Source organism: Cnephaeus nilssonii, assembly GCF_951640355.1.
Source record: "Cnephaeus nilssonii genome assembly, chromosome: 11".
Lineage (NCBI taxonomy): Eukaryota > Metazoa > Chordata > Mammalia > Chiroptera > Vespertilionidae > Cnephaeus > Cnephaeus nilssonii.
In genome coordinates this window covers 73865765-73885653 of record NC_137082.1, presented here as the reverse complement: position 1 = coordinate 73885653, position 19889 = coordinate 73865765, and the positions used below count along the sequence as shown (strand labels likewise).

Genomic DNA, 19889 nt, shown 5'->3' with positions numbered 1-19889 from the left:
TTCTTGTTGTAAGAGTATATATCTGGACTCTCAGTTTTATCCTGCTGATCTATGTGATCTCTGTGTCTGTCCTTATAAGCTCATCGTACTCGTTTGATTACTACAGTAAGTTTTGAAACCAGGAAGTGTGAGTCCTTCACCTTATTCTGAGAATGCTTGAGCTTCTGGTATCAAACATTGTCAGTGGTATGACTGGGCAGCACAGCACAGGGATTTGGGCCCGTTCTCGAAGGTTCATTCCAGGGACACGGACTCCAAGTTCTGCCTTGAAGAGGTGATTCCCACTCTGTCAGCCTACAGCTCTTTGTGACAGATCAATGGAAACATTCTGTGGAGAACCAGGATCCCCTGGAGTTAACATCACTTTAAGTCCTCCCTACCTGTCCTGCTTTCTAATTGCTCTTACTGAAATAGTGTCATTCACAACTCGATTATTACTGAACTGAGAGGGGTCAGGGGGGGAGTGGGTGGTGTTTTCAGAGGACTTGGGGGCCCCAGAATAAGCCCAATGCGGAGGTTTTCACCCCCCCCCCCCCCATGAAAGGTTACTGAATTTCCTTAGCAAAGAAAATCATTAAACTCAAGTTATACCCTTAGCCTCAGAAGAACATTGCTAGTTAGTAATGACCCAGGGGAGTTCTTCACACAAGACTGCTGGGGACTGAATTCACTGGGTACCATCCCCAAACCCCCCAAACTTAAACCTTGTCTGCACCAGGCTGGCTGGCCCGAGGGCTCTAATCTGGAGGCTGAGCAAGCTCAGGAAACAAGGCCCTTTGTGGAGAAGAGAACTCTATTGTTGGAAAGCCAGTGCTCAGGGAGTGTGGATTCCAGAGAATGTTTTGGGATGGTTCCCCCGCAACCCCCCCTTTGTTTAACTTTCTCCTCTTCCTGAGGGCGTGGGAGTGACAGGACCCTCTATACAGCAACCTTAAGGTAGTAAAATCCTTTGTCTTGCAAAGAAAAGATGGTGCTCAGAGCTGTCGGCCCAGGCAAGAGGCTTAGATTTGATGACAGAAGCCACCAGGTGTTTTCCTTTTCGTTTTTAGCGTTAAATCTCAGAGAGGCAGCCCCTTTCTAGATCATGGCAGACGTCAGCGGAGGTACGACCACTTCCTTCCTCCTGCGCTTCACCTCCTTTCTTCCCAGAAAGAGGAAATGATGCGAGTCCACGTCGCAGGCCCCGGCCCGCCGTGCTCCCCTGTCTCGCTCCTGCTCTCCGCCCGCAGTTGGGGGACCTGCCCGCACAGACCAGTCCCCACGACAAGGCCTGGCGGGTCTCCTCGACGTCCTAGGAAGCCCCCGACTCAGGCTGCGCAGCCCTCAAGGTAGGGACTCGAATTCCCGGCTCTGTGCTGATTCTGGGTGACTTCCCGGTGCCCTCCGTCAAATGGGAGCAAGGATCCAGTCCTGGGCTTCCCTTTCCAAAGGTGGTGGCGGCGGCGGGAAGCGGGGGCGACCATAAGGAAAACTCCTCCAAGGCCTGGCTGCGTCCCAGCTCCCTTGCATTTCCAGCGGCTGTGAGGAGGGGCCCCCACTTTAGAGCGCCTGGACCCCGCGCGCTCCCCGGTCAGCCTGTCCGGGCGGGCGGGGCGGAGCGCGCCCCCCGCTCGGGAGCTCAGGCCCCGCCTCGGGGGCGGAGCGAGGGCGGCGCGGAGCCTCGCGGGGAGCAGAGCCGGCTTCAGTCGCCTCTCGGGCAGCCGCGGCTCGGGGACCGACCGACGGAGCCGGGGCGGGAGCCGCCCGAGCAGGGCTCGGGAGAGCGGGTGAGTTCCCAGCGGCGCCGCCTCCCTGCTGCGCTCTGTGGGCTGACCCCGCGGGCGAGGCTTGAGGTTGGCGGCGGGGAGGTGGTCCCGGCCTCTGACAGCCTGGCTGGGGGTGTGAGTGGCGCTTTGGCCAGGGGCCGGCGGCTTAAGATTATTGGGGGGTGGCGGGTAGGGGGCGGGGGGGGGGGAGAGGAACGCTGTAAAGGCGGGGACGGGGAGCGCAAGGCCAGGGAGGCCGGCTAGGGTGGGGGCGTTCTCTCGGGTCTTGCGCGCCAAGACGAGGCCAGGGTTGGGGGGAGGGCGCATTGGCAGGTTGTCGGCTGGGGTCGCCGTGGCCCGATGGTGGAGCGGGCAGGGGGGTTTAGGCTGGTTCTGGACTCTCGGGTCGCTGTCTGCCGGGGAGCTCAATACCGGTAATCGGGAGCTACAACCAGCACCAAACAGCCCGGAGCCCAGGCTCGGGCCCGGCATGGGGGCGCCGCCCCCTCGCGTGGCGGCGCTTGGTCCCCGAGGCAGCGGCCAGGCGCAGGGAGCACTCTTGCTCAGGCGGGAAAGGTCCCCAGGGGCAGGCGACCCCACGTGCCGCCCCACCCGCCACGGGATCCCGCTGACCCAGCCCGCCGGCCCGGGGAGACCCCGCGCGTGGTTCTGCCCGGGGAGAGGCGCGCCCGGCCTCTCCAAAGGGCCCCCGTGTCCTGGCTGCTGGGTCCTCGCGCCTGGCGCGCTGCTCTCCTCCTGAGTCCCGCGCTTCGACTCCGCCGGAGGAGCGCCCCCGAGCGCCTAGGATGGGCTGACACTGTGCAGCCGCCTCAAGAGGTCGCGCAGGGGGGTCTCCCCAAGGTCACCCGGAGCGCCCAGGTTGAGCTGCCAGACATCCCCAAGTGGAGAGCAGGGAGGGGAGGCGCTCGCTGCCGCCTCCTTCCCCGATGCAGACTCCTTCCTTCCCTGCTCCTCCTCCCCCAGCCCGGGCCCAGCCACACCGGAGATGCTGATGATGCAGCTCCCAGCCCTGGGCGGATAACCGAGCCTCGGTGAGCTCAATCTGGCCTCCCGGGAGCCTGGGACCCGGCGCTCCCGGGCACCTCGGGCGCTGAGGGAGAGAGACGCGGCTGCATCAGCGCTTCTCAGAACCGAAAGCCGAGCCGCTTGCGCGCCCATGTGATTGGAGTCCACATAATGGGCCCCTGTTCTCGCCTTCAGAAAAGCCCACCAGCTCCCCGCGGCCCCGGGCACCAGGTGCCGCCTCTGAATCGCCCTCTGTGGAGGACCCGGGCCCAGAGGTACCAGGCGCCCTTTCCCCCAGCGCTTTCTCGGGAAGGGGCCTGCCGTTAGCCGCCCGGGCCCGCGGGGGTACTTCCCCGTGTGCCCTGCCATTTCCTGCGGCTGGTGCAGCAGCGAGAAAACCCCTCCGTCTGGGAGACTCCCTCCTAGGCTGGTAATAAAGCTTTTTAACTCTGCAGGTGACTAGCTGTCTGCCCCAGGGCGAGGCACTTGGCCGCTTGGGAGCCTCAGTTGCCTCTAGAAAATGGGGGTAAGAACCAGCCTTTGGGGGATGGGTGAGAGGCCCCATGGAAGTGCTTGGTGCAGTGGAGCATGGCAGGAGTGCTCCTAAGTAAATGCTGGCGCCTCTCCTCCTGGTTTTGAGTGGGGCGTGTCTCTCCTTTTAGGCAGGAGCAGAAGTGGAGCCTCGGTGGGTGGTTCTGCAGGGGCTGGGAGTTTCCACATCTCCCTCCCTTGCTTTGTCATAAAGAGGCAGCTTGCAGGCAGCTGGTGGGCGCTCGTGAGTCTTTTCAGCAGGCAGCCTGCACGGGGCCTTCCCACACAAATCCTCAGCCCCTTCTCCCCCCCCCCCCCCCCCCCCCCCGCCAGGATGTTGGCGGTCAGAGGTCAACCAGGCCACCCTGGATGTTCAACTTTGCACCTTGCTGTCCAATGGAGTCTACCCAGCAGTGTCCCCAACCCTGGAACCTTCCTGACCCCTCTCTGGTCCTGGCTCTTCCCAGCCTCTGGAACATTCCTACAGGAAGACCACTTGATCCTTCCAACCCCTCTTTGCGTTCCCCCCTCTGAGACATTCCTGTGACTCTATGTGGCTCCTTGCCCCTGGTGCTCTCTGAATCCTCCCTGGCGTGGAAGGACATGGCAGGCAAGGCCAATGCATGTGTAGCCTCCATGTCTCGGGTAATTGATGCTAGAGTGGAGTTAAACTCTAACCTAGTTAAGTCTGTTTGGGAGCCTGAGCCACAGGGCTCAGAGGTTGCTGACCCAGGAAGGTGGGTTTTCCCCCAAGGCCAGACCTCCCTGCGGAGCCTCTTAGGACTCTTTGGAAACTAGGGCCCCAGGTTCCTCCTAAAACCTGCTCCATCCAGAGTGAGCTTTCTCTGACCCCCAGAGGCTGCAGCCAGCCTAGTTTTGTAGGTCGCAGAAGGCACAGACCTGGATTCGTGTGCTGTGCTTGGACCCTCAGGACCCCCACCCAACCTCACTCTCCACCCCCAACCTAGCACAGAGGACTTGGTGTATAGTGGGTCCCAGCTGGCATTCTTCCAGCAGAGACCAGGCGACCGAGCTTCTTTATCCCGAGCACATCTTAGAGACTGGGCTTCACGGAGGGCTTGGACAAGCCCGCTGCCTACAGAAAGCTACAAGGTATGAAGAGCAAGGGACCTGGCTGGGGTGGGGGGCGTTCTCCCGGGTCTTGCGCACCAATAGGCACAAGTGGTAGCTCTATGCTTAAAAGCTCTGTGACCTTGGTAAATTATTTACTCTCTCTCAGGCCTGATTTTCTCATCTGTTAAATGGGAGTATCGTAATGCTGACTTCATGGGGTTGTGAGGATTCTGTGAGACCATACCACCCAGAAAGTGCTTAGCACAGCACCTGGTGTGGGCAGGAATGCAGGAAGTGCTTCTTGTCACCTCACCACCGTTTCCTCCCATGCATTGGGCTCCCACTGCCTTCGGTCTGGGGCAGTTAGACCTCTTCTGCCTCTAGCTATCAGGATGGCATGGCCTGTCCCCAGGAAGTCTGTGACGGAGCCTTTCTCACCTGGCTGCCATTTTTTCAGGATTCATTGACTTATTCAACAGATGTTTACTTCCTCCTAGATCTTGTGCTTAGCAAGGGATTTCAAGATGCATAAGGCAGCTCTCGGAGTTCTTTCCCTATGAGGGAGAGGCAGGCCTGGAAATAGATAGTGAGGCCACTGTCCCCAACAGATAGCCAGGGATAACAGTTTCACCAGCAGGAAGAGGAGTGAAAAATAGAGCGATGGGTGAACAGGTGGGCTCAGGCCAGCCTACAGGTTTCATTCCTGACTCTGCCATCTTGTAGCTGGGTGGTGATGGACAGATGCCTGACCTCTCAAAAGATCAGCTACCTACCTAAGGGTGGTGATGTGAGGAGAAAAGGGAGACCACAAGGATAAGAAATGCAGCTCAGGGCCTTCTAGATGTTAATCCACGATTGCAAATGTTAGTTGCTGTTATTATTAGTCTGTGATGACCAATAACAGGTGGGCAAAGTTTGCTGTGGGAACCCACTTGAGCTCTTCAGAGACAATTTTCCCGGTGGTGGGCAATCGAGGGGTAGGCAGCCTGAGCGGAGAGAACAGCTTGTGCAAAGGCACGGAGGCTTGCTGTCTTTGCGAGCAGTGGGGAGTTCCCACCGGAGCACCTGGAGGCTGGGGCAGCAGGCAGAGCCAGGGCGCTAGGCAGAGGCTGTCCTGCCACGGGGTCCCGAATGATTAAACACTCGCTGACCCGAAGCAGGTACCCTGCAGCCCGAGAGAGTCCAGGATTAACTTCTGCCTGAGAGGAAGGGCTGTGCTGTGCTCATTTGCTAATATATTAACTGTCCCTTCCTCTTCCTTCTACCCAGGAAGCACAGAGGTCCCCTCCTTCTTCCTGAGATGCTTCCTAAGATGAGATACTCCTGTTCCTGTTTCTGTCTTCCTGGGACTCAGTTTCTTATTTGAAGGAAGGGGCTGGGGGTAGAGAAAGTGCCATGGTCCAGCTTCTTTATTGATCAGAATATTGTACAAGTGCTTTTCTGGGTGGTGGTCATTGTCCAGAATCTTGGCTTGCATTGCCCTTGAATCCTCACACCAACTCATTGAAGTGGACCCATTTATCCCCCATTGCACAGAGGGGGAAACTGAGGCACAAAGGATGAGGTGATTTGCAAAAGGCTTGCAGCTTATATGTGGCAGGAATTCATATCTGGGGGCTCTGCAAAATTGTTATGTGCTATCCTGAGCCACCTCAACTTATGCTCCTTGTAAATACCTAAAGCTGATTGTAGAATGTCTGTGTTTTTTCACCGTGTATGCATCCTTTGATGTGGGCAGTAGGCACCTTGGAGATGGGTCTCTGTGGGGTGTGCTCTGGTTATCTGGGGACGGGGAACTGCCCCATTCTCCCCCGGCACTGCCTTTTGGGAAGGTCCTGTTGCAGGCCCTTGGCAAGGGGGAGGGGTTCTTGGGTGTCTCAGAGTTCAGGCCGCATTCCTCGGCCCAATAATGTCCCACAAACATGCCTTGACGTAGGCAGTTTGTAGCTTGATTAATGTAGCAGGTGGTTGAGCTCCACAGTGACCCCAGGAAGGAATGAGCCTTTTAGGATGGCTGGTCAGAGTATCATGTAACCACATACCCTTTTCCTTTTCCATGAGAGGCAGAGTTTAAGGCCAAGGTTCAAATCCTGACCCTGCCTTCCACTGGCTTTTTGGCCTTGGACAATTTCTTCATCCCTTTGAGCCTCAGTTTCTTCACCTGGAATACAGATCATATAGACCATATATTATATAGAGACCATTCAGAGTTATCATAAGGATTTGTAATTACACCACACACACAAAAATGCCTGGCTTCCAAGTTGTAGATAATATTGGTGTAGTACCCACATTCTCCTCCATGGTACTTATCAAAATAGTGATTAGGTGGTTATTTGTGGTCATTACTCTTTTAGTGTGTCTCAACCACTAGGCCAGCGGTTCTCAACTAGGGGCAGTTTGGCTCCCCAGGGGGAATGTGACAGTATCTGGAGACACTTTTGGTTGTCACCACTGGGGAGGGGTGCAATGGCATCTAGTGGGTTGAGGCCAGGAATGCTGCTAATATCCTCCAGTGCCTACGATAGCCCCCGCAACAAAGAATTATATGACCCCAAATGCCAATAGTGCCAAGGCTGAGAAAGCTTAGACTGGATATAAACCCCATAAGGTCAGTGACTGTGTCTAATTCATTCATCTCTGTGTCCCTGGTTTCCCAGCATGATGCCCGGCACACAGGAGACAATCAATATGCATTAAAGAGATGAATGAGGTCTTGGAACACCTTATGTCCCCTGGAGTCCCAGAGGTTTGGCTTGCAGGACATTTTGAATGGGAAGAAGAGGTTTAGATGGATCTGAATGATGATCAGCCAATTGGTAATTCAGGCCAAAGAAATTCACGCTGTTTTCCTTCCCAAGCAGGTGCTTGGGGGCCTGAATGGTCTGAATTGCAATCACCACTGCATCTTGCTCATGTAGATACAGGACCCACCTTTATCTGGACAAGCAGACTGGGGCGGGGGAACATAGGTGCTGACAAGGAACGCCCTGTCAGCTGGGCCCTTGGGATCTGCCAAGTTGGGGCACAGCTGCTGTCAGCTTCCTGTTTTTTCCCTTTTCTGGTGGAATGAAGGAAACCCACTGAATGGCTATTTTCCACTGACATTTACAGCACTGTGATAGGCCTTGGATTAATGAGGTCGAGCTCCAGGGTGAAATCTGCCCAATCACTTAAAGCTTGGCCAACCGGAAGACATGGCTTGTTTTCTTTGGGCCATCCGATGCCTTTGGATGGCTTTGGCCAGGGAAGCAGGAGTCATGACTCTGTGCAAAAGAAGGGAGTGTTTTACACCCCGGAATTGTAAAGGCTGCAGTTGTTGTCTCCTTTTCAATGTATTAAGAAGGTGTATTTTAATTGGGCCTTGAAATAAATAACTGATTAAAGCAAAGGTTCACTGTGAGCCCCAGACTGGCTGCTGAGATTGGAGCTGGGCTATTGCAAGGATCAGGCTGTGTCATTCTTGGGCTCTCTGGGAGTTTGAAGGAAAAGATTATCCCCAAAGGGCATTTGGACGGGTTAGAGGTGCACATTGGTCAGAGTTTATTCTGATGGGGGAAGGGATCTCAGGTAGATGTCTCAAACTTGCTCATGAATCGTCTGGGGGCTCCTGTAAGAAGCAGACTCTGATTCAGTAGGTTAGGGGACTGAGGGCCTGCATTTCTAACAAGCTCCCAGGGGAAGCCCTTCGGCTGGTCTGTCCACTGCACTTTGCGTAGCAAGGGTCTGGGGAATCCCAAGGTGAGGGGTCCCTGGTGCAACCCACTCAAGCGCAAAAGGAAACCCAGCCTGTCGCGCCTGCGTGCTTTCAGAGTCGCGTATTTACTGTGTGCCTTGTCCAGAGCCCAGGCCTGGGACCAAGAGTGAAAGGATGGCTGCCGGCTCTCAAGGAGCAGCTGAACCAGCCAGAGCAAAGTGTGAGGGGTTCTAGTGCTCCCAGAAATGTGTGTCCAGAACATACCCTTTCTGAGTCACCTGGGGCTTTTTACTTGTTTTAATTAAATCAATTAATTAATTAATTTAATTTAATTTTTTTTGGGGGGGCTTTTGGGCCCTAGCCCAGCCCACCTGGATTAGAACCGGCCAGAATGGGGCCCTGGGAATCCATATTTTTTTAAAAGGGTGCCAGCTAGGAGAGAGGTAGCCAGGAGGAAGAACTGGCAGTGCATGGGAGGTAATTGCTCAGCAGGACTGGGGTAAGGTTGTAGAGTCATATACTCCCTGATGGCACCTGACTGAGGGAGTCTGCTCCACCTGCCAAACTGCACCCTGCAGACTTGCATCTGCCTGAAAGAGAGGGCATCTTTTTTTTTAAAAAAATGAATAATAATCGTTAACATTTGGTGCTTATTATGAGCTGATCACTGTCTTTTTAGCTCTTTAGTCCTCCTAGCAACTCTCAGGGGTGGCATTATTACTGATTGTGCTGCAGAGGAAAGTGAGGCACAGAGAGGTTCAATGACTTTCCACAGGCCACACAGCCAGTAAGTGGCAGAGCAAGGATTTGAACCCAGATCATCTGGTTTCAAAGCCCTTGCACGTGATCATTATAGTCTCTGGCTTTTCTTTGGATGAAAATGCTGTGGCTCTCTGTGTCTGTACTCTGAGGGAGTGCCCTTTTTTAGTTCTTCCCCAAATGGGGGAAGGCTAGCAGTGACCTTGGCTGGCTCTGGAGTCAGACCTGGGTTTGATTTCTGCCTCCACCACTTACGACAACCTTGAGCAAGTTACTTGCTTAACGTCACTAAGCCTCAGTTTCCCACGGTGTAACATAGGAATAATAGTAGCATGAGATGATATGATGGACCATTTAGCCTCTGCTTGGTAGGATGTACATCTCAACTATTATTATTATTACATTAGTATCAGCAAAGTCGGCCCCTGGGAGTCACAGGTGGCTTCAGAGCAGAGGGGATAGGTGAGCAGAGCCCTGCGCCACTGATGTCCCTGCTGGCCGGAGCCGTTGTTTTGATCACCCACATCACGTGTGTCATCACATACCTAGGCATCCCTAGCCTTTGCTTCCTGGCACTGGGTAGAGGCCCTAGTGTTTGGGCCACCCTGAGGAGTTCTCGGAATTTCTTGGCTCCTAGGAGGGTTCAGAGTCGCAGTCAGAACTGGCTTTATTTCCTGTGGTCCAAGTGCAAGTAGAAGGCACACATTCTCATACTGACTCTCTTCAGGGCTTTTGGCCCTTCTCGGTGACTGTCGCCATCTCCACGTTCCTTCTGGAACTGTGTAGTCATCATGGGCAATCCCACGGACTGGGCAGAGAGCAAAGGTCACCTTATAGACATCGCCTCTTGCCTTTTAAAGAAATAGGGACAATTGCCTCTGGATTTTCATTAGTTGTTTTTTTTTTTAACATATAAAATCCAGCTTTTGTTTTCTTATTGCTGTATTTTATGCTTTTTAATTACAAAAGAATACAAATGCATTATTAAAATTTAAACAGTATGAAAATGTAGAAAATGGAAAGTGATATTTCCCCAAACATTACCACCAGCCACTCATTCCCCCCCCAGAAGAAATTCCTGAATGTTTTATGTACCTTTCCATAAATTTCTTATACATAGACAGACCCATATTCATTTACATGTTTATCCTTTTTAACACATCTATAGATCACTCTTCTGAAACTTCCTTTTTTCAGCTAATTTATCTTAGCACATGTCAGCACACAGAGATATGCCTCAGTCTTTAAGGCTACATGATATTCCAGCAATAAAACTTTACCATAATTTATTTCTTCTTCCTTGCTGACAGTTGAGATTGTTTCCAGCTTTTTCCTGCTACCAATGTAGGATGCTACAACATCCTTGCTTGTACAGTGTCTATCTTTGTACACTGGCATGATTTTATCTATAAGGAAAACTTCCTGCAATTTGAGCTATGACAGACGTTGTCAAATTGTCTTCCCAAGAGGCCAAACCAATTTCTATTCCATCAACAGTATTTGGGAATACCTCCCCCTTTCCAACAGCTGAGTATTAAGTAACTTTAAGTTTTGCCAGTCTGATAGAATAAAATGGAAAACATGTTTCTGAGTCAGGTTCCACAGTAATTCAAATTTTGACTCTTTAGATTGGGCCTACATAAAGATTGTTACATATTTAAGAGCTACATTTTACCTGGCTTTATTCTTGAAATCAAAGACAGAAAATTATATTAAACCAGTTTCTGCCCTCACACTGATCCCTGTCTCTTGGAGTAATAAAAGACTTGGGCAAATCAAAATAAGAGAAGCCCTAGCCGATTTGACTCAGTGGATAGAGCGTCGGCCCATAGACAGAAGGGTTCTGTCAAGGGCAGGTACCTCGGTTTCAGGCTCCATGCCCGGCTCTGGTCGTGGGGTTTGTAGGAGGCAACCAATCAATGTGTCTCTCTCACATCGATGTTTCTCTCTGTCTCTCCCCATCCCTTCCACTCTCTAAAAACCAATAGAAAGATATCCTCAGGTGAGGATTAACAACAACAACAAAGAGAAAGACAGTGTGGTTCAAGCGTGCTAAAGGAATGCATAAAGAAGCTAACTTTTTGTCTGATAAACTCTATCTTCATGAATGTTACAAATGAATTCTTAAAAATACAATATACATTATGATGGGCGTGGGGTGGGACTTCAAATCCTCAAAAGAAAATGACTTGATTAGAAGCCAAAAAATCATGCAGCTAACCTCTAGTGGGAGCAGCAAAAGAGGTGGGCAGTTAGGAAGGGACAACTAATTTTGAAATAGTCTCTGGTGGCTCCCCTGTTTCCTAAAGGGGTTTGTTGGAAGGAGGCTGTGCAGAAACCCAGCTGAGTTTGCAGCTGGGAGGGCTTACCGATCACTCATACCTGGGCAAATGCATGTTAGTCCAGTAAGAGTGAGAGCAAAGGAGCAGGGACTGGCTTTAAAAATCGACAGCCTTGGAGCTCATAGAGTTTGGACGTTGGTGGCATGTACAGGCTGTTATCCCAGTCCCAAGGCAGTGTGCTCTGAACAGCACCCGTTGTAGACCAGGTACACTGAAAGGGTGTTCAACGCGATGAGTGAGCATCAAAGATGGCTCTTTTCTTGTCAAGGGGCCTCCAACCAAAAAAGAATAGATCTATTTAGCAAGGAGTGTGATCAGCTAATCTACTCACCTTTGGGGAGCCACACCTTAGATATTCATTTTCTCTGGGCCACCTGTCCTGGAGATCTTCATTCACTGGGGTGTCTTAAGAACAGCACAAGGCAAGGAGCAGTTGAGAATTTCTTAAACAGTGCTGTGGATTGAGCCTAGCCATTGTTTTACAACACATCACCTAAGCAGGGATGTGTGGAGCCAATTAAAAAGCATTCAGAGTTGAAGAGACCATGAAGCCAGGGGCAATCCCATCCCATCCTTTCATGGAAGGCAAGGTGGGAGCCAGGTGAGGTGTGTCCTGGGTCTGGCCCTCAGTGTGACCTCTTGCCCCAGCAGCCAGGTCTGTTTTGTCTGTTTGATGCTACAGCTCTGGTTGCAAACCCAGGGACCACTCCCTGTGACAGAACTGATGGAAAAATCTGTGAATTTTCAGTCTCAAGGTCTTCCACCTTCTGACAACTCTCTCATTTTTGAAATACCTACCATATGCTGGATGGCTCTCTAGCAGGATGTATAGGTGAATAACGTATATGCCTTGTCATTCAAGGGCATCTAGTCCAATGGAAGAGGCAGATTGGAAACTAACAATTACTGAAGAGTGCTGAGCGCCACAATAGAGATGTGGTCACATGCCTTGGAACTAGAGAGGAGAAAGAAACCCATTTGGCACAGGGCAGATAAAGAACAATTCAGAGGGAATAAAAAGAGCATTGAGACACTGTGTAAATGAGACAAGGCAAGTCAAGTGCTGAGCATGGTGCCTGGAAAGCACTTAAGAGATGATAGATAGGATTATTATAGCACTTGCACCAGCTCTCTAAGAACAGAGAGAGATTGCCAGGTGGAGAGAAAGAAGGGTATTGCCACTCCATGGAACAGCATGAATGAAGGTGAGGAGGTGGGTGTGCTGTAGTGGACCTGCATGGGCTTTGTAGCAGAGAAATCTAAATCTGGGTTCTGTCACTTATGAGTTATGACATTGGGCATGTCAAGATGAGCCCCCATTTTCTAATCTATCCATTGGGGATAATGATACCTGTTTAAAATGGCTCATTGTGGAGAGTAAAGTTAATTTATGTGTAGACCCAGACACATAGCAGAGTCTCAGCAAATGGTGGGGACCATTGCAGAGATGTGAATCCATCAGACTATTCAGTATAGCTGGGAAATTGAGAGTTTAGTGAGTTTGGGACATTAGGATGGCCAGAGATAAAGTTAAAATGTCAAAGCTACATACTAGATGGCCTGAACCATTAGGCTGAGGAGTTTAGACTTGACCCTGTAGGCAACAGAGAGATTAAATGCTTCCCCACAATGGAAATACAGAATCAAACTTGGTTTTAGAATGAAAAATGTCAACATAGACTGTTGAACAAGAACAGACCCAGAGACAAGGAGGCATGGATCATACTGTTGGACCTCAGAGGGAGGGTAGGGGAGGGTGGGGATAAAGGGGAGTGTTCAACCAAAGGACTTGTGTGCATACATATGAGCCTAACCAGTGGTCAAGGACAACAGGGGGGTGGGGGCATGCGTGGGGAGGGGTGTGGGATGGGAATGGGGGGATGAGGACAAATATGTGATACCTTAATCAATAAAGAAATTTAAACCAAAAAAAATTTTTTTAAAAAAAAGAGTGAAAAAATGTGCCAGTGGTGTGGATGGTGGGTTGGAAGGTAAGGGGTGGAGATGAAGAAACCACTTTGGGGAATGCTGTATAACCCACCACTCACCTTGGCCCAGTAAGAGCTGGGTTCAGTCCTACAGCCAAGTACTGCCCAGAGAGGCAGATGAGGACAGTGGTAACGAGCATGGGCTTCAGTGTCAAGGCCCATGTGGATGTGAATCATAGCCCTGCTGCTTACTGGCTGTATGACCTTGGCAATCACCCCACTGGGTTTTGGTTTACCCTTTGTAAAATAGAGATTAATAGCACCTTTATCATAGGCTCATTGTGAGGATTAAATGAGATCGTGTAGATAAAGCACTTAGCTCTAGAAACGCAGTTGATAATTAGAATTTTTTAAAAATTAAACATTTGATGATGGACTTCTTTTTCCATGAAACGCCTATTAACCTCCCCTGGAGCTAACCGTGTTCCACAAAAAACATCTGCTTTAGTCTTTCTAGAGAAACAGCGGCACTTTCTGCTCTAAGAAATAGTAGGGAGGGTTGCCAAGTTCTAACACAGTGGTTCTTGGATGCACGGTAGACCCACCAGGGGAGCTTTTAAAAATTTTAATGCCTGGTTGCACCTCAGATCAATTAAACTAGACTCTCTAGAGGTGGGACCCAGGCATCAATATTTTAAAAATTTTTAATGAGTTAAGGTAAGACAAATAAAGGATGGATTTTTCACAAACTGAACATGCCTCTGTAACACATATCCTGCTAAAACACACACACACACACACACACACACCAATATTACCAGTATCCCAGAAGTACCCCTTATGTCATTTTCCAGTCACTCTCACCCCAAAATCACTATCTTGATTAATAACATAGATCACTTTTGCTTGCTACTGGGTTTTACATAAATGGAATCATATATCATGTATTTGTATGTGTGTGTATTTGGCTTATTTTGGTTAACCTTGTGAGAGTTCAATTGTATAGTGCTCGTTCTCATTTCTCGTTCACAATGTTCCCTTGTGTGAATACACCATAATTCTTTTCTAGACTACTGTTGGTGGGCATTTTGGACAGTTTATACCTTGGGACTGTTATAAACAGTGCTATTAAATTCTTGTAAATGCCGTTGGAAAGTGTATATAGAAATTTTTGTTGGACACATTCCTAGGAATGAAATTGCTGGGATATAAGGTGTGTATATGCTCAGCTTCACAAGATATTGCTGAGAAGTTCTAAAAGTGACTATCATTATATTCCCAGTGTATGAGAATCTTGCTAGCAGTTGCTATTTTCTGATGTAATAACATTTTTTGGGCCATTTTGGTGGATATATAGTAGTCTTCTCTGTGATCTTAATATATGTCCCCAGCATCTCCAGTATTTCCAACATGTAGCCAAGTTTAAAAATCTCTTTCTTACCAGGTTTTGAAAAAGCTAAACACCTGTTAATGAAACTGGATGAAAGAGATGTTACAGTGGCCAGTGCCTCCCCATGGACTCGCTTTTATTTCTGTACCTAGAGGTTTTTACAGAATTGGTCTGTCTAATAATCTAGTGGAGGGTACCTTTGCTGTGGAAGGAGAATGTGGGGTGTATCAAACCTGACAGCCTGCCCCTCACCCTCATTCCTCTGTGCTTTTTGTGGGGCAAATGGCTCCATCAGGAGTGATCTGAGAGCTGGAAAGAGGCCATGGTAGGACTTCAATTTCTTCTGATTTAAGACCTGAAGGAGAAGGGAGGACATGACAAGTGCTGTGTGTGTGTGTGTGTGTGTGTGTGTGTGTGTGTGTGTGTGTCCTATAACTGAGAGATGCTGTCAGATAAAAAGATGTTGTTTTTTGTGACCAGAACTTCAGATTTTGTATTGTATATTAGCTTTCCAAAACTTGCCCAATACCTTGTACTTGGAAAGTGCTAAAAAAAAAAAAAGCCATTGAAGTCAATATTAGCACTGTGTAATTGTCCCTAGTGAAAAGCACAACTCACAGTGCAAAGGAAGGTGTTGGTGGGGATTTAGCTGATCTGATTAATAGTTTTTGTTCTTTTTGTAGTTTCTGTGCAGTGGCTGATATTTCCTGTTCATTCATTTATTACAAGCATATTTTCCTTTATACCCTTGAGCAAAATTATAATAGCAACTTTAAGATTCTTATCTGTTAACTCTAACATCTTGGGTCCTCTTGGGGTAGATCTCTATTATCTTCCTTCTTGAGTTTGGGCCATATTTTTCTGTTTGTTTAAAACATTTTTTTCTAGTAATTTTGTATTACATCCTGAGTATTGTGAATGAGACTTGAAGAGACTCTTGATTCTATATTTCTCAAAACAGTAATGATTTTTTAAAAATATTTTATTGATTTTTTACAGAGAGGAAGGGAGAGGGATAGAGAGCTAGAAACATCGATGAGAGAGAAACATCGACCAGCTGCCTCCTGCACATCCCCCACCGGGGATGTGTCCACAACCAATGTACATGCCCTTGACCGGAATCGAACCTGGGACCCTTCAGTCCGCTGACCGACACTCTATCCACTGAGCCAAACCGGTTTCGGCTAATGATTTTTTAAAAAATTTTTTTTTTACCCAACTCAAATTCTAAACTCAATTTCTCTTGAGTGGGCATTAGCTGAAATCTTTCTTTAGTTCTGTTAGACTTAGTCAGGCTGTTTGAAACCTGCACTATACATGCATCATTCATGGAAATTTGGGCAGAATATATACTCAGAATATGGGGCTACTGTTCTGTGACTCTTTTCTGGGATGTCTCTCCTTACTTTCCAGCTGTAGTTACCTGAACTCTGTCCTCTAATTCCTCAAAAATTAAGAATGAAGATTTCTATCCAAATTGTAGTCCATGTGCAACATTGACTTGGGCCTGTCCTCGGGTCAAAAGCTATAAAAATAGGGACATCACCAATTGCTGTTTCTTCTGTTTCTTTCTTTCAAGTGTTGACTCCCCTCCAGTTTATGTATGTTTGTTGCTGAACAAATCTAATGCCTTTCAATAACACCTCTCTCTCCCTCCCTCTCTCTCTCTCTCTCTCTCTCTCTCTCTCTCTCTCTCTCTCTCTCTCTCTCTCTCTCTTCCCCCCCCCCCCGCGAGTTTATAATAGTTATATGTGAGAGGGGAGGTCTTCTAAGAGCTACTTTGCTATTACTAGAAGCAGAGCCTTTCTGGCAAATAATTTTGCTCATTAAGAGACCCTCAGCAATGGGGGACAAAGGAAATATATGTAATACTTTAAACAATAAAAAATTTAAATTAAAAAAAGGAAAAAAAAAGAACATATACTTGTAACATAGAAACCCACACATGAAACCTATGTTCATGTTGACCAATGTCACCCCAATCAATTAAAAAAAAGAATATATAACTAAAGAAAAAGAGACCCTCAGAGCTGCCCCCCATTTTATTGCTTAGCACATAGTAGATGGCAATAAGTATTTATTGACTAAATGAATGTGGCTTTAAATTGAAAATGAAAGTTTATTAGGGGAGACATTTTCTGAAACTAGTTAATCGGTAACATCAGGTATAAAATAGGATGTTCAGTAAGTTGCTGGAGAAAATGATGAGTGAGGTGATTGAAATAATATTAGGACCCCAGCTATCTGAGTGTAGACCAAAGTGGCTAACAAAGTGAACCGAAGATTTCAACATGAGGAGATAAATTCAATTGTGATGGTAACAGCTTTCATGGGATTGACTTTGTGGCTTACAAAGAATGTACCGTGTTCAATGGAAATAAAGCTGGTCAAAGGGTCGGCAGAGGTATGCTTGGAGTTCTTACATCCAAGAGGATCCAAGAGGAGGGAATCAAAGTGAAGGAACTTTGGCTGGAGATCAAAGCGGGGAGGAACCGAAGCAATGTAAAGGCAGTCTACTGCAGCTTGCTTTTCTCTGTGTGGTGACCTGGCAGGTCACAAATCCAGTACTCAGAGACTTCAAAGACTGCATATTGGGTGGAAAATTCATACCAAAATGCAGAGCATTTGGGAACTTCCTGACTTAGTCTACTGACAATTTCATCACCCAGAGAGTAGAGCACAGAGGACAGTTGCTGTTGGATAGTTGCTGTTATGAATCTGGTTTGGGTGAAGTAGAAAATGAGAAAGTGCTCACCAAGGAAAGGATACTGGTGATAGGGGGCTGAGCCCACAGGGGTTTGGAAGGCAGAGTTTAGGAAATTTAGGATGAGATACAGATATTTCCTGCTTACGCCTCCAAAGGGTGATGGCAGCTCCAATAGTAGGGGAAGTTATGGCTTCTCTATCATCCTCACTTTGCATAGATTTCATTTATTCTCCTTCAAGGATTCCTCTTGTTGCTCTCAGTTGTGCTCCTGTGGGCTATCTTCCCTGTCTGGCATTTTTTTTTTTGTTTGTTTTTAAGCAGGGGAGCTATTCAAAATACTTACCCATCATGGCCCAGGCACAGACCAATCAGAAGAGCGGCTAGCCACCAACTGGAACGTCAGCCCAAGTTACAAATCCCTTAACCTCTCTGAGCATCAGCTTTCTCCTCTTTGAAATGGGGACAGTACCTACAGCGCAGAGTTGGGGCAATGATTTCAAGAGATGTTAACATGTGAAGAGCTTGACAGTGGAAGCTGTACTGTGCACAGAAGCTGCCATTATTACCCTGCCTTCTTTATCTCTGGGTTCATTTCACTTACATGTTTTATAGATTCTGTGATGCTTATCTTTAGTTTCATTAAGCACGTTTTATTCTATACTGACTTCAACAAGTATTTGTTCAATTACAAATTGATCTGTCTGGTTTCTTAGTCAACATGTCCTCTTAGCTCGCCTGGCGTGGCTCCGTGGTTGAGTGTTGACCTATGAACCAGGAGATCATGGTTCGATTCCCAGTCAGGGCACATGCCCAGGTTGTGGGCTCAATTCCCAGTGTGGGGTGTGCAGGAGGCAGTCGATCAATGTTTCTCTTTCATCATTGATGTTTCTATTTCTTTCTTCCTCTCCCTTCCTCTCTGAAATCAATAAAAAAATAATTTTTAAAAATGTCCTCTTATCTCCCTGATCATGAATACTGTAGATTTTCTGAAATCTCCTTGCATTTCATGGAGCAGATCTTTTAAAGCACTGATGTGTTTTTTTGTGTGTGTGTTTTTCCTAGTTCCTTCTTCTTCTTCTTTTATATACATAGGCTTTGGGACTAAGCAGATCTGGGTTCAAATCCCAGCTCCACCACTTACTGGCTGTGCAGTTAATTGGCATCCATTCTCTGCATTGTTCTAATTCTTCCCCTCCTCATTCTTTCTTCCTCTAGTGGAGGACTCTCTCCTTTGAATCCAATTCTGTGGTTTTTATTGTCCTTGTTCCATTGGAATTAATCTCTAAACATCAGTGCACAAACAATATGAAAAGCTTTTTAAAATTCCCATCCCAGCTACTTCCTGATTGGCTAAGAACATCCCTGGCTAAAGGGGAAGAGATAGCTTGCTAGGGGTACCTTTATGTTGGGTACCAAGATGGGGTCCAAGATGCTTGGAAAGGACAAGACAGTGATCCATAGCTGGTTGTAGTGCCTTTGTTCCCCCCCGCTTCAAGAATGGACCCCATCCGGAATGCTTATCTCCCTACTCTCCAGGGACAGAGTTGGGAGAGGTGGCAGTCAGCTGCAGGGGCTGCCTTCCTTTGCTTGAGTTGGCTCAAGTAAAGATGGCAGCTTCTTAGAACCTGGATCTAATTAACTCAAGGGGATGGACTACAATTCTTCATTCTACCCCTAGTGCAAGTTATTGGAGAAATTCCTATTAGAACCTAAGCTATTCTTGAATCTATATCTATCATTGTGGCCATGATGATTTTGAGCTGTTGTTTGGCTGATATACTAGGATTTGAGGGGTGCTTCCACTCACTCTAATAACTTTCTAGATGTTTGTGTTTAAGACTAGAGGATTTTGAACAATGAATGGGGCAAAGGCAAGTATTGAAATCCAAGTTTAGGTAAGCATGATGTAGAATAGAGTTGCACACTCAGTGTGCACACAGCCACTTCCCACTCCTTTATCTGTGTCAGGCATTACCAATCAATCAAACACTCATTCCCCCTGCTATCATACATGGCCTCATAACCCCTGCCCTCACAGTGCTCCAAGTAGCCAAAACAAACTAAGAGCTGGCACAGCACACCAAAGTTGGGCCAAGGGTGTCATGCTCAGAGAGGGAGACAGAGGAGACAGGCCACTCCAGGCTTAGCCAATGTGAGTGACTGTCCCGTTTACTAAATGTGTAACCCAGGAGGGCGTGTAGCCTCCTTTGGAAAATGATCCCTCCAGCTGTAAAGGGAGTATTTGTCTCCCTGCAAAGGGAGGGAGTGGACCACAGTCCCCCAAGCCGGAGAAACAGTATATGTAATTCGACTCTCATTTCCCTGTGCTTAGCTATTACATAAGCTTCTTTAGAAGACTGGCTGTTTGGTTTAGCACTGTCACTGTGACTGACTAATGTATTCGTAGATATCGTGTCAGCCTTGTGTGTGCCCCATCCTTGGCACCTCCGTTCTGTCCCCTGCAGCCTCCCACACACTGGCATTCTTACCCACAAGTGTGTGGGCCTCTCTGTAGGTTCAGGTTCTCGGGGAGAAGCTCAGCGTGGAAGACTGATGTGTTCATGGGTTTTCCTTCACCTGTTCGAGCTGTGGCTTCCTTTGAAGTTTTCCTGGAGCTGAGCCTGAGAAAGCTGTATCACCTTCACAGGCAGAACGGATCCAAAACACCATCAATCAGTATCTACTTGGAA

General features: G+C 48.2%; 1 protein-coding gene across 1 annotated transcript in view; it reads left to right on the top strand.

Moving 5' to 3' along the window:
• Positions 1–1651: 1651 nt before the first annotated feature.
• The window catches only part of PPP1R16B (protein phosphatase 1 regulatory subunit 16B), a 98703-nt gene continuing 80465 nt past the window's right edge, over positions 1652–19889 (top strand). The window contains exon 1 of the mRNA XM_079784871.1: positions 1652–1766. The gene's annotated coding sequence lies outside the window, so the exon portion shown is untranslated. The remainder of the gene's footprint in view (positions 1767–19889) is intronic.